The sequence below is a fragment of the Oryctolagus cuniculus genome, chromosome 10, assembly GCF_051225735.1.
Source record: "Oryctolagus cuniculus isolate XC-2025 breed Fujian yellow rabbit chromosome 10, ASM5122573v1, whole genome shotgun sequence".
Lineage (NCBI taxonomy): Eukaryota > Metazoa > Chordata > Mammalia > Lagomorpha > Leporidae > Oryctolagus > Oryctolagus cuniculus.
This window is the reverse complement of record NC_142876.1, coordinates 75,455,486-75,471,289: the sequence shown is the minus strand read 5'-3', so window position 1 is coordinate 75,471,289 and position 15,804 is coordinate 75,455,486. Positions and strand designations below refer to the sequence as shown.

General features: G+C 38.7%; 1 pseudogene; it reads right to left on the bottom strand.

Annotated features, from left to right (window-relative positions):
- Positions 1-9,657: 9,657 nt before the first annotated feature.
- On the bottom strand, positions 9,658-10,000 carry LOC149124292 (transcription elongation factor A protein-like 8; annotated as a pseudogene).
- Between the last annotated feature and the right edge of the window lie 5,804 nt (positions 10,001-15,804).

Genomic DNA, 15,804 nt, shown 5'->3' with positions numbered 1-15,804 from the left:
AGAATTGTTCATCTGCTGGTTCACTCCCTGAGTGGTTGAAATGGTCAGGGCTGGGTCAGGAAAAATCCAGGACTCAGGAACTCTACCTGGGTCTCCCATATGTGTAGCAGGGGCCTAAGAAAATGGGCCATCTTCTGTTGTCTTTCCAGATGAATTAGCAAGAAGCTGAATCAGAGGCAGAGTAGCCCAGAACTGATTTGGCACTCTGATATGTGATACTGGCGTCGCAAGCAGTGTCTTAAGCCCCTGCACTACAATGCCTACCTCAATTTCTTAATACATTTAAGTCATATCTCCATTGTCTCAGTTGTTCTGCTAAGAAATGCACTGTTAGGCATAGCTTTATAAATCATACATTTTTGTTAGTAGCACTGAAAATTATCTTGAATCACTGTTCTTTGGTAGTTTAAAAAAATGATTCCCAGGATTTGATTTGTTTTTATTTATTCTGCTCTGGGTGACAAAGTGTGGGTAGTCTCAGGTTTATTGTTATTAATTTAACCACATTATCTAAAAAGGCTTATTTTTTTTCTAGCATCCTAGCAGAAATCCCAGAAATTATTAACGTGTGTTCTTTAAATAATACCTACAACCTGGGAGTTGGAATACAAGCAATCCACCTAGGGCAGAGAAATTCCACAGACCCTCTTAGAATTAAGGAAATCATTTATTTGACATGCAGAGAGAGAGAGAGAGAGAGAGAGGGAATGAGGGAGGGAGAACTTATCCATTGATTCACTCTCCAAATGCCTGTCAGGTCTGTGCCAGCCCAAAGCCAGGAGGCAGGTATTCAATCCAGATCTCCCACATGGAGGAGGGATATACAATTATTTGAGCCATCACTCCTATATACCTGGATCTACGAGAAGTTAGAGATGGGAACTGGGAGCAGGCATTGAACGCAGGTACCTCACTGTGGAACGCAGACATCTTAACTGGGATGCTAAACGTTTGCTCCCCTCGTGGGATTTGGAATGGAATCACAGTATGGGCGACTGATAGCAAATGATGGTTTGTGAATGCATCTGCCTGAGGAGAGGGGAAATGTAGTTGTTTGGCAGAACATAAAGTAAACGAGGTGGGTTGGAATGAAAAGAGCATGGGTTCTAGGCCCTAAATTTAGACTTCTCTTTGGAGATAATGGAGTCATGGCAAGATATTCAGCAAAAGAATGATACAGTAAGTGGCATCCTTGACAGAAGTAGAAAAGTCAGTTGAAAATGATTTAAAATAAAGAGAAGATTAAAGAGTGTTATGGGCTGAATTGTGTCCTCCAAAAATTCATATATTGAAGTTCTAATCCCAAGTATCTCAAAATCTGATTTATTTGACGATAAGCCCTTTAAACAGGTGAGTAAGTTAAATGAGCTAATTGTTAAAGAGAACCCCCAGTACACTGCAACTGATGTCCTCATAAAAAGAGGAAATTTAGACTCATAAAAATGTACATAAAGTGAAGCCAGCATTGTGGCACAGTTTGTTAAGCTGCTGGTTAATATGCCAGCATACCTTACCCAAGCATTGGCTCGAGTCCCAGGGGCTCAGCTTCTGACTCACCTTTCTGCTAACGCACCTGGAAAAGCAGCGGAATATGGCTCAGGTAATTGGGCCCCTGTCACCAGTGTGGGAGGACCATATGGGGCTCCAGGCTCCTAGTTCCAGCCTAGCTCCACCCCACCTATTGCAGTCATTTAGGAAATGAACAAGTGGATGGAAGATCTCTCTCTCTCTCTCTCTCTCTCTCTCTCTCTCTCTCTCAGTGTCACTCTTTCAAATAAATGAAATAGAGCTTTTTAAAAAATGTATACAAAGTGCATAGAGGAAAGATGATGTGAGGACACAACAGGAAGTCTTCTCAGAGTGGGAAAAACAAAACAAAACAAAAACAAGTGGACACTTTGATCTTAGATTTGCAGCTTCCAGAACAACCAGAGAATAAATAACTAATATTTAAACCACCAAGCCATTGGCAGCCTGAGCTAACTAATAGAGGGAATGCTTTCAAAATTTCTGGTATTATAGTGCAGGAAGAACAGAGAAGTTATTTTAGAGGTTAAATCTACCAGTCATGGCAACAGATCGGGTGCTAGGCATAAGGGAGAGTACAAACAACCCTCTGTTTAATATACTTTAAAATTAAATTACAAAACAAACTGTCCCATATTGTCAGGCTGATAATTTTTAGAGTAAGTATGGAAAGTCTGTGATGAAGCACCATGTGGTTATTCCAGTCTATTATATCTCTTAGCATACGGAGAAGTTCCTTGATTCTTCATCTTGCTTAAAGGCAGGGAAGAGTCATAAAACACAACTTCACATTTATGATACAAAGTTCACTTCCCTTGAAGAGAGGGCTCTGCCAATGCCTGGAAACAAAAGCAAGCTGAGTAGCTTTAGCGAGGCTTGGGGTTGCTCCTGCAGCTGTAGCTTGATAGTGGCATTGGGAAATTAAAACTTTTTAGCTCTCCCTAAGCTATTTTCTTACAGATGGTACTGGGAGTTGATTTTTGTATATGTGTTGTGTGTGACGGTAGTTGTGGCCAAGAAGAAAAAGCTCATAACCATCTACTCTTTCATTCAATTTCCTAAAGCAAAAATCGAATTAAGATAAGAATGTTAATACATAGCTGCGGTCTTTTAAAAATATAGGTTTGAGTAGAAGATTTTAAGTGACTTCTTTGGAGTTTACTCACTTCGCATATATATGCTATAAATCATGTAGGCATTTATTACTAATGTAAAATGGAATTTGTAGAACTGACTGTATTTATTCATAGGTTTGAAGTATACATTTTCTCTAATATATGGACTGCTTTATAATTTGGTATACATAAAAATGACATAAGGCATATAATTACAAAAACTTTCAAAAACTGTGATTTCTTCTATTGTGGATTTTTTTATTTTTGTGGAGGGATTACCACATAGTGCAGTAAAACACTGTGCACACATCTCATTTTACTTGGATATACCAGCCAACTTCCTTGCTGAAAGCCCTTATTGCAAATATTTTTGTGCAGAGTAAGAAGATAGGCTATGAGTTTCTTGTTTGCATTCACTCTATAAAAATCAATGCCAGGGTGGCAGGTTTGTAAATATTTACTGTGGGTAGCAGTTCCAGGGCAGCCATTTTTGTTTTCTTTGCAAAATGTTCTGTGTCTGTCAAGCTACTAACAAAAATCTTCATGCAAAGAATTCTGAACAAAAGTTCATGAATCAAGATAATTTGTGTCAAGAGAGCTCTAACAATTATTTCGATCAGTCTTCTAATAGTCTTTAAAACCCTACTCAAGTGTCAGGCTTTCAGTTTATGCTTTCAAACAGTTTTCACGTATCATTAGAGTTTTGCATTTAACTCTTTGGAATAAGATATGCACGATAGATTTTCTATGAAGAGTGGAAGATACAATTTTGAGAATTAGCTATTTATGAGCTATTTTAATAATTTATAAGGACAAGATTCAATGGGATTGACTGGACACTACTTTTTTTTGCCCAAACACCAAGTTTAATAATGTTAACTGATTACATGTTTTAAGGAATTCTGGAAAATATAAAATTTAAGAACATTATTCTGAATTGGATTTTTAATTGCTAGTACAAATGGAGTGTCTTGAAATCACTTATATTATTTTTCACATGAATATAAAGTGAGAAACACTAAGTAGGTTACTATTTAAAATTTTTTATTATTTCTTTATTTGAGAGGTGGGGAAGAGAGAGAGAGAGTGAGAGAGAGAGAGCGAGCTGCTGTTCACTGGTCCACTCCCCAAATGCTCACAATGGCCAGGGCCAGAAATAGGAGTAAGAACTCAATCTAGATATCCCATGTGGGTAGCAGGAACCCAACCACTTGAGTCATTACCTGTTAATTCCCAGGGTCTCCATTTCTGGAAGCTGGAAGAAGGAGCTGGAAATGGGACCCAAACCCAGGTATTCTGATATGGGATGCAGGCATGGGCACTTTAACCAGCATCTTAACCACTAAATCAAACACTTGTCCCAGGGTTACTATTTTGGAGTATCACATTGAGGTATGCATTTCTTCTCCCTTCCACAGTAGTTTGTCTTACTGTGTGCATTTTCTTGATGTACAAGCAACTTGATGACTTCCTCAATAATCACTTAAACAGTAAAGTAAAAAGTGCGTTCTACTTTTCTGTTAAGTAACACCATATCTCAGTCCTATTTTTCCTTAAATAATATTTAAAACACAAATGTATGCTTCTAGAACTAAAATATAATTATACTGAAATCTGTGACAACCAAGCAATCTTAATAATAGCCTGGCAGTCACTGAAATGTATTCTATGTCATGTATCACATAATTATGAATTTTAGTGATTGTGAATAAAATATATATTGACTGCTGGCTCTTGGTGTACTCATATTAAATCACTAAAATCTAGTTCCAGAGGGCAATGTTTAGAAAACCAATTGAAAGAAGTGTAATCTGAGAAAGAGACAAGAGCACTTCTACCAGCAAGAAAAGCAGGTTGGGGCTCCCAGACGCTTTGAGATATGTTGGATAGAAAGTCAGTTTTGAGGATGTGTTTACCTGGATTGCCCCCGTCTGTATTTAATGAAAGAGGTGTAGTGAAATGTTCATTCCATTTTAGAGCAAAGTGCTTTTAAAACACCTCTCAAGTGACTAGAAATCACATGTAGCTCCTTACATGCTAAATGCAATGGGGTTAGACACGAATCAAAATATGGCTCAATTTTTTGTTTTCTGAGAAGATTAATGGTTCTTTAATCAGAACCCAAAGTTTCCTAAACAAATAGCAATCATCAAGGAGCTGAAATAGATCTGGGACTTGGTTTTGCATGGCAGCATCTTCCCCATGAGGAGAGATATTTGTATTGATCAGTTGGGTCAGAATTAGAATCAGATGTTGTATTGACTAAATTGATTAATGTTAGAATGAAACAAAGAACAAAGTAAAAAAACAAACAGACTGACCAAACTTTTGAGCACTATTGCTTCCAAGTAACCGTTTAGGTAATAATTTGGTATGTATGCTGATGTTCCTGACGGAGCCTGGTGGCATCCCTCAGCCTTCTCCCAGATGTGTTGTAAGATATGGCAAAGGTGCTGGGCAGATGGGGTTCAAAATATCTCCTTTATTTAGAAGTTTATAATAGAAACTTTGTATTAAATTTGAGGGAAAATGAGATTTCTAACAATTTTCATTAAACTACTTCACCTGTGCAAGAACAGAAGTTGGACCACCCTCTGCTTTTGCTTGTCAAGTTCTAGCACAGCAGAGCAGAGCAGAAGAGATAGCTTGGTCCTACTTTATAAAGAAAGTCCTGCTTCCCCCCACCCTCCACACACACACAAATAGGACTGTGTGCACCTTCCCACAGGAAACTAAACACGTTCTTTAGGATTAGTGTGTGAAAAGGAAGAGAAGGGCTCTCTGCCTTCCATGAATGGAGTTCCCTCCTCAGAGAAACATAGAGTGTAGGAAAGAAGCAGTCCCCTTGGTGACAGGCTTGCCTAACACTATTGTGATGTTCCAGACAGGGAAACAGCTAAAATTGCTGAACCTGAGTCCAGAAATCACAGATGCAAATAAAAATCAGGGAATGTGATTGTGTACCCAGATTTTTGAGACAGATTGGGAGAAGGGGAAATGGAAAGGGGAGAGCCCATTCATTTATGGTTAAAAGAAAAGTCATTTTTTATCTCAGAGTCTATGGAATAATGATTCACCTTCATTTCTGGATTATTGTCTAATTTGGATTAAAAATAATACTTATAGAACATTCTAAAGGAGAATTGTTTACATTTAAGGGTCATACTAAACTATATATATATACGTATTTAAAATTTATTTATATTTTTAAGAGAGTGAGAGAGAGAGAAAGAGAGACAGGCAGACAGAACTCCCCATTTATTGATTCACTCCCAAATGCTTTCAAAGGGCCAGGCTGTGCCAGACCAAAGCCAGGAGCCAGGAACACAACCTGCAACTCACACATAGATGGTAAGGATCCAATCATTTGAGCCATCACTTACTATCTCCCAGAGTGTGTATTAGCAGGAAGCCAGATTAGGAACAAAGCTGGAACTGAAATTCAAGTACTCTGATGTCCCAAATGGCATCTTTTTAACCACTGTGCCAAATGGCTGCCCCAAATAAAAGCATATTATGATGACTTATATCAATAGCTGAATCTTCAGATCTCTACACATACTGGTTAGGGACCATAATTGAGTGAAGCTAAGCTAAGAAAAACAACAACACCTGTGTGATAGAAAATGACAACTGATACTTAGCCTCACAGGAGGGAAAGTGAATGGAAGTGATGGGAAATGTGACAAACAAGTTTGGTCTAAATATATTAACTAGTGCTATGGTCTGTATGATTTTCCCAATTTTTCAAAAATGTCTGCAAATTTATATTTTAAGTAAAATCTGCATTTTAAAGTTGACAAATCATTAAAATAATAAAATCAGAGCTATTGAAATGTGAGAAGCCAAAAGTACCAGGATAGTGTTAGAACAGGAAAAGTGTCATCAACAGTTCCCCATGGCTTCCTGCTGTCTTTTATTCTTTGTGTTACTTGTTCTGAATTCAAAGTTCTAGAGAGAAGGGAGAGAAGGGACCAACCAGACTGAATTTGGTAACATTCTCTAACTTTTATCCTTTTGATTTACCATAAAGAATGGAAGCTTCGAATTCCTCTGTATTCATTAGTAGGAGTGGGCAATTGGAATTTTACCTTACTTTAAGCTCACAAACACAAAAGTTAGCAATTTTCTATGCTAAGACCATTTGGCCTGAAAATCTGAAAATATTTATAACTTAATATTTTTAGAGAGAATCTTTGCAGCCTCTGAAAAAGAAAAGGATGATTATTACATGGTAGCCAGAAAGAGCATGTATCTCCTGTACCCCCTGCTGCGCCATGGCTCTGAAACTGGTTTTTATGCGTTCACCCAACACTTACCAAGTCTGTATTGAACATGTCCTTTCTTTACAAAAGTTTGTCATAAATGCTGAGGTATAGTCAAATCTTTTCACTGAACAACTTACATACTACCGTGTGGAATAGATAAAGACAACTGATTGTAATTAATGCTATTAAGGTTAGCAGAGAAGGCTCAAAGGGCACCTGGAAGATGTCAGGAGAACGCAAAACTGAACATATTCTTTCAGCAAATAAGGACATTTGTGTTTTTACCAAACACACCAGACACCTTTGACAGTTAATATAGCCTGTGTTATAAAAATTTTTAAAAAAAGAAAGAAAATCTATACCTTATTTTAAACTTTAGTGTAAAGATTTTTCCACCGTTATGTTCTCTTGGACTACCAAAAACTGACAAGTTTATGGGTTTGGATTGAATTTACATGAAGGGAAATTCAACTTGATAGGAAGCAGGATACAATCAACAAATAACATTTAAAATAGTTAAAGAGTGAATTTGTCTCAGACCAGAAGTCTGGAAATAAGCACCCAAAGTAAGCACAGTTGTTGTTCAAGGTCATCATCTGCTACCCAGGCACTTGCTGTCTTTCCACACTGCTATCTGCAGTTTATAGGTTCATCCTCAAGGTCTCAACAAGCCTTTTGCACAGAAACAAGTAACACCTGTGTTTCTGCCAGAAACAAGAGCCAAAGGGGCTTTGCCAGACATGTCTCTCCATCTCTCTCTCTCAGTAAACTTTTATTTAAACTATGACATACTTTCCAATCACAAGTGCACCGTAATTGAACGCCCATGGATTGAACACATGTGGAACCAATATCCAGATTAGGAGCTGAAACAAGAGCAGCACCTAAGGAACCTCCCCTGCCGCTCCAGATTATGGTAACCAGATCTTGACTTCTAACACCAAAGGTTAGTTTTTTCTAGTTTTTAACCTTAATTAAGTGGAATTATGCAGTAGGCACTTTTGTGTTTGACTTGTTTTATTAAATATCACCATTATACCTTTCTAGATTTTGGTTGAATATAGTTATAAGTTTGTTCTTTCTGTATATGTATTTTATTTTATGATTATCAAAAATTTATTTCACCATTCATTGATATTTGGGCTGTTTTTATTGGACTAAGAATTGTTCTTTAAGTCTTTTTGTGTTTTTTAGTTTAGTTTTTGGTAAATAACATGTATTCATTTCTGTTGAGAACATCACTTGTAGTAAAATGAGTAGAAGATGTTACCAAAAAGTTTCCCAAAGAAGCTTTTCTTTTAATCTACAATACCTGCCACTTTTATTCTAGAAGTAATTTGAGATTTACATTTTTTTGTATAGCTCTTTCAAGAGTTTAGTTTGCCCCCATTGCCCACATAAGCTGGTTACAAAATTGTTTAACTCTAATTTATGCATTAAAAAAAATTTCTATCACTTTTTGTGTGTGAGAGACTCAAAATTTCATTAAAAAATACACATAAGCAAAAAGCAAAGCAAACAAAACTTCACACTGTTACAGGTGATATGGTGGTGGAGGAAGGTTACCTCAATTCTTTGTCACATGGAAGAATAATTTCCACACGGGCAAGGCAGAGAGAAATTTATTTATTTATTTATTTATTTAAACCAGAGACCTCCTGCTGAAGCTGCCTGGAGGGATGTTCCAAGAGAGGCAAACCTGAGGGGCTGGTGGTAGTGGGGTTTTTCAATTACAATTTTTGGGAAAAATCAGCTAACAATCAGTTACAAGGCGGGACAAAACCCATCAAGGGTCCAAGTTGGGAATCTTGTCTGTCCTTTCCAGCTTGCTCATTGTAAGACTGACCCCCCCCCAAAAGGGGGGGGGCAGAGCCATGGCTCACTTGGTTAATCCTCTGCCTGAGGCGCCGGCATACCACATGGGCACTGGGTTCTAGTACCGGTTGCTCTCCAGTCCAGCTCTCTGCTGTGGCCCTGGAAGGCAGTGGAGGATGGCCCAAGTGCTTGGGCTCCTGCACTCGCATGGGAGATCAGGAAGAAGCACCTGGCTCCCGGCTTCGGATCAGCATAGCTCTGGCCATAGTGGCCATTTTGGGGGTGAACCAATGGAAGATGACCTTTCTCTCTGTCTCTCTCTCTCTCAATGTCTATCTCTACCTGTCAAATAAAAAAAAAATAAAAAGAAGAAAAAAAGACTAAAAAACCATCACCACTCCTTTACTGTTTTCATGATGAGATTGGAAGCTCCCGAGGAGTGGGACAGGCAATTTTGATCTTGCTAAAGATAACTTTAGGCAGGGCAGGTATTTTGTACCCTCTTAGAGGGACTCCCCTTTCCTCGTTTTCTACCAGGATCAACCTGCCTACTGAGCCATCTGACTCCTCACAATACTACACAGAAACAGTTAGGTTTTTGATATATAATTGTATGTATACACATACAAACACACACACGCACATGCACAGTTTGGAATTTTATTCTACATGTGTAGGCTGATACTTAATATGCTGCTTTGTAACCTGATATGTTTTACTTTACAATGTGTTTCCATGTATATGTGTGAAACTTCCTAATTGGAAAGCAGACTAGAAGATGGATCAAAATCCAATGAGATGCTGGTAACAGGGAAATTACCTAAATTAAATACCCCCAGATGATTAAAAGTCAAATGAAGGTCAAAGACACATCAGAAAGTGCTAACAGAATGAAAGCAGGGGCCAGATTTTAATATCAGGCAAAAAGGAATTCAAGGCCTAAAACACACAGGATAAAGTTGGCTGTATGAATGTCTTTGCTTCCAGTGCATCATCTCAAACTTATTCTTACTCTTATTTCTTCCCAAACTTTACCAACTCATCTGCTCCTCTTCTCACTTTTTCAGGCTCCAAATGCCTAGTAGGAGTGCCCTCTTTAAATCCTGGATGGGAGTGAGTTGACTCTTGTCCAAGGGTTCCTTTTGCCTCCTTGTTTGCTTCTTGGGAAGGTTCAAGATTTCCTTCCGCCTCCTGCAGTACTTCTCATGTAGGGTGGTCTTTCTGGGCCTTTGGCATACTCTGTGGTTTTCCTTCATTTTATTCACAAGACTTTTGCGGCCGGCGCCATGGCTCAATAGGCTAATCCTCCACCTTGCGGTGCTGGCACACCGGGTTCTAGTCCTGGTTGCCCCTCTTCCAGGACAGCTCTTTGCTGTGGCCCGGAAGTGCAGTGAAGGATGGCCCAGGTCCTTGGCCCTGCACCCGCATGGGAGACCAGGAGAAGCACCTGGCTACTGCCTTCAGATCAGTGCGATGCACCGGCCGTGGTGGCCATTGGAGGGTGAACCAACGGCAAAAGGAAGACCTTTCTGTCTCTCTCTCTCACTGTCCACTCTGCTTGTCAAAAAAAAAAAAAAAAAAGACTTTTGCATGTTGAATATTCTTGCATTATTTCCTTTTTGCATAAGTTGATCCTGCAGAGATCCAGCAGGTTTTCCTCGTTTCCCTCTCCTGGATTTCTGTCAGACCCAAAAGACCTACAGTCCTGAAGGAGCACTTGCCTCCTTCTGCAATGGGGAGCTTGAGGGTTTATTTATTTATTTATTTTTTACTAATTTAAATGTCCACTAACAGTGATTGAGAATACTCATGTCTTTTCCAACATTTTCCATGGATAGTCTTTTTCATTCAGATGCAACAGTTGTGAAATCCATCTCTTCGAAACCTCATCTGGAAAATCTGACTTACAATGATGGGAGACATTGAGATTTTTGTCTCCGTGATGAGAGAGTGCTGAGAAGAATGTGAATGACTTCTTGTAAAATCTGACTTACAATGATGGGAGACATTGAGATTTTTGTCTCCGTGATGAGAGAGTGCTGAGAAGAATGTGAATGACTTCTTGTAACCAATCCACAGAGATGCTCAAGGGAGAAGTGTCTAAGAAATGGAGCACAGATTCATTGTTGGAGCATTAAACAATGGAAACACTAAACACTAAGACTTTGTCTCCCCTTGCTCACTCTTGATCACAGAGTGGATCTTTGCTGCCTAACAGAAACATTGAGAATCAAAAAGTTTAAGCACAAGGTTCTTGAAAGGACAAATCACCATATATGCAAATGCTACAATCTTGTAATCAAATTAAAACTAAAAAAAAGACTCCTGAGTCAAAGTAAAGAGATAGAATCTCCATAGGGCCACAGCAGGAAAGTTCCTCAATCACTGTACTAGAAGAATCATGATTTTGATCATGATTTAGCATAGCATGAAAGGCCCCATATTAAGAGAAATTTAGAGGGCTGGCATTGTGGCTAAGCAGGTTAAGCCACTGCTTGCTTGTGGTGCTGGCATCCCACATGGTCACTGGTTCAAGTCCTGGTTGCTCCACTTCTGATCCAGCTCCCTGCTAATGGCCTTGGAAAAGCAACGAAAGTATTTAGGACCGTGCTACCTGTGTGGGATACCTGAAAAAAACTCCTGGCTCCTGACTTCGGCATGGCCTGGCCTCAGCTATTGGGACCATTAGGGAAGTGTACCAGCGAATAGAAGATATCTCCCTTTCTCTGTGTAACTCTGACCTTCAAATAAATATTCTTTTTTTAAACAAGAATTTAGATTGTAACCACTGAAATTTTGTCATAGTAAAGGGACACAAAGCCAAAATACACTGTAATAGTTTTGCAATTGAGGAGAGTTCATAATCTAGGATCTTGGGAAAGCTATGAGTAATGTCATAGGAGGGTTATTTTCTTTCCGATGTTTGTCTTCACTTTAATATACTTTAATGATAGGGAAGCCACTTGGAGTAATACATGGCCACAAATTCAAATGTGTGCAATGACTGGGTAGGTGACACACTGATTCAAGGGGTCCAGAGGAGATTGTCATCACTTGAAGATTGTATCTTCATAGCCACCACTCAGTTCAAAGCAATTTTTAGAATTTTGGTTCCATATATGTTTGTTACATATTCCCCAGACTTTTACCTTTAAATATATAAATCTTATCAAATAATACAATTAAAAATACATGACAACAAGAGTGACAACAATGATAGCCAAATAAACCTGTCTTTATGTGGGGTAGGTCTCTGGTTTGTAGCCAAACATGAAAGATAACAGAGCCTCAAATAAGGATTTGGGGTTATGTTATACTCTCAAATCTACATGATTTTGATTCAGGCTTTTAACACATTGAAATCCACCCCTGGTTTCCTTCATGATCAAACAAATGTTTTAATCACCTGACATCCTTCAAGGTGCCTGAATATGAGGACTCTGAGATACCTGATGTTCTAGGATGAGGCTTTCTGGAAACATAATGATTTTTCTCAAGCTGTTTTGTGTGTGTGTGTGTGTGTGTGTGTGTGTTGCTGTTGTTTGAAAAGCAGAACAACAGAGAGACAGGGCAAGACAGAGAGTCTTCCATTCATGGCTCACTCCCCAAAGATCCACAACAGTCAAGTCTGGGCCAGGCTGATTCCAGGAGCCAGGAACTGCATCCTGTTCTCCCACATGAGTGGTAGGGGCCCAAGCATATGGTCCATCTTCTTCTGCCCTCCCAGCTGCATTAACAAGAAGTGGATCAGAAGCAAGCAAGCCAGGACTCTAAACAGCACTCAGATGTCAGGGATATAAGTGGCTGTGTAATGTATCACAAAACCAGCCCCTCTTGGTTTTTTTTTTTTTTAAGGTTTATTTATGCATTTGAAATGCAGAGTTAGAGAGAGAGAGAGAGAGAGAGAGAACTTCCATCTATTGGTTCACTTCCCAAAATGGCCATGACAGCCAGACCTGGGCTGATCTGAAGCCAGGAGCCAGGAGCTTCTTTTGGGTCTCCCACATGAGTACAGGAGCCCAAGCACTTGAGCCATCCTCCAGGCTTTCCTAGGTGCACCTGGGGGGAGCTGAATTGGAAGTGGAGCAGCGGGACTCCAACCAGTGCCCATAGGGATGCCAGCACTGCAGGCGGCAACTTCAGCACAGCGCCAGCCTCCCCTCTCAAGTTTTTGTTCTGTGTTGTAAGTAATATTTTAAGAGACCTCTGTTCAGCATCCCTTCATCTTGTTGGAAAGACTGCTCTCTGAACACTTCCAGAACAAAAGTAAGATGGTGTCATTTTAAAAGCATTTTGTACTTATTTACTGTTTTTGAACATCAAGCAGAAATATGCAAGTTCATGGGCAAAATGTGTATATCTTGAAATCTTCTGGGTTAGAATTCTTGAGACTGGCAGTATGAAAGAAAAGGACAATGGAAGGGAAATTTGTTGTCTAAAATGGCTACTGAGGAGGTAAACATTCGTCAGCAGGGTTACATTAGTTTATAGCTGCACATCGCGCCATAGACTTAAACCTATGGGAAATGATCCAACTAGAAATGCTATTATGTTTGTCTCTTTGTGGGTGCCTACATATAAAATGCTGAAATACATACATGCAAGTATATAAAATGTGTGATACTTACAAGAGTGATTCTGCATTTACATAATTGATATGTAGTGTATGTGTTCAAATTTATGACTGCAGTTATAAATATATATACATTATGTATATACACATCTATTTAGAGTATAGCTCTTTTCATTTCTCTTGCATATATATTAGTGTGCTCATATTTGTTTAATGAGTGAACATTACTTTTTAAATGATCAAATGTTATTTAAGATATAATAAACTTTAATAAGGAATCAGAATAGTCTATGCCATGTAAAATGTCCCTTAGCATTTTTATGAAAAATTAAAGAAATCTACTCATTAATGTTTTTAATTTAACATACATTTATTCAATAGTAACAGAATCTACCATGTACTCAGCCATGATATTTTCACAAATATTTTAACATTGCTTTAAATTATAAACAAGAGTTAACAGTTGAAAATAAATACAGATTCACGACACATGTAGTGAACAGCATGAAGAGTGGCATTTGTTAAGTGGGATATGCTCAGTGAGAAATAACAAAAGTATGTAAGATTTCTCTGCATTGTCTGACATCTGAAGGAGTTAGAGTGACAGGAAAAGCGATTTCGGATGGCAAATCAGATGTGGATTTGCAGTCTACACTGCCAGTCAAGAATTGCTGTGCTATTTGGGGTTGAAAAGGCATCCTGTCATGAACCAAGAGGAGAGATAATTGTCTGATGCTCTCCACAGTTGAGCAGACTGTACCTGGAATATCACATTTATTTCAGTAGCTACTAAAAACCTGGAATTACAGAAGTTTTAGAAAAGAACAGAAAAATGTAGGAAGAAAAGCAGCCTTGTTGAGAATGAAAAATTAAGTGAATTAGGCACGTGCAATAAAGAGTAATTCAGCTACTGGGGAGGGAAAAAGAATCACAAATGATGAAGCAAAGAAAGATAAAATTATAGAATACAGAAAAATCTGATCAAAATGTTTAACAGAACAATTCATGTCAATAATGAGCTAGTGTTTAGAAATTTTGGAAAACCTACTGGTCATGAGTTCTGTTACTCAATATGATATTTTCTATCATAATTTGTTTACTGATTTTTAATATATTGAACTAAATTTAGTGAAAAGATTATGAATATGTTCAGCACATTAAGGGATTAAAAATAACCTTTAGTTCTTGTAATATTTATAAACACCAAATAAAATTGGCATTCTTCAACGATCAGGAGTGCCATTGAATATCATGCTAGGAATTGAATGGGTGTTATTATAAAATTATTGTTATTTTAAATACTTTGCAATAAAATCAGTGACCACCATCCTGCAGGTACTGTTGATGATATACTGAGACGCAATGCCTGCCACTCTGAAGGTTACATAATAAATAAACGAAAACATACTTAATGCAACTTGATGAAGTTCAAATCTCCTAAGTCTCAATGACACAGGGACAATGTATACATCACCCTGGCAGCTATAAGAATGTGCCTCTCAGATCTCCAGCTGCAGAGACTGCAATTGACTGAGGGCTTGAGTGCCTCAGAAAGCCATCAGCTTCGGGTCACATGAGCGGTTGCCAGCTAATGACTCAGCATTTCTGGGATGCTAAGACAGACTCATTAGGAGATACAAGATACAAGGGCTGACATTGTCTAAAGGACTCAAGAGTCCTGCCAACCTCCTTCTTTCCTTTATTTAAGATAAGACTTGCCTCCAGGTTGTCAACTTTCCCAGGCTATCCTTGTGTTGTCCATAAATTCCATTTTAAGTGTTTTCTTTATTCATTGCAAATGCAATCCCCTCTTTGTATCTGTCTCTTGAAGAACCTGTACTAGTAAAATTCCATTTTTTCATTGTAATTCTTAAAGTTAGTTAAACTAACACTCAGTTGTATAGTTAATATTTCTGGTAATTAGGCCGGCACTGCGGCTCACTTAGCTAATCCTCTGCCTGCGGTGCCAGCACCCTAGGTTCTAGTCTCAGTTGGGGTGCCAGATTCTGTCCCGGTTGCTCCTCTTCCAGTCCAGCTCTCTGCTGTGGCCCATAAGTGCAGTGGAGGATGGCTCAGGTCCTTGGCCCTGCACCCTATGGGAGACCAGGAGGAGACACCTGGCTCCTGACTTTGGATTGGTGCAGTATGCCAGCCCCAATGTGCTGGCCATAGCGGCCACTTGGGGGGTGAACCAACGGCAAAAGGAAGACCTTTCTCTGTGTTTCTCTCTCTTTCACTGTCTAACTCTGCTTGTCAAAACCAAAAAAAAAAAAATTATTTCTGGTAATTAGCCTTCAAAAACACTTTTTACAATTTTATTGATTTATTTTGATTTATTTTTTTAAAAGAGACAGACACAGAGAGATCTCCCATCTGTTGATTCACTCTCCAAAAGCTCACAATAAGCCTGGAAACTAGAGTTGGGTTTAGCCAGGTTTTTTGTTGTTGTTGTTGTTGTTGTTGTTTGTTTGTTTGTTTTTTTTTACAGGCAGAGTGGACAGTGAGA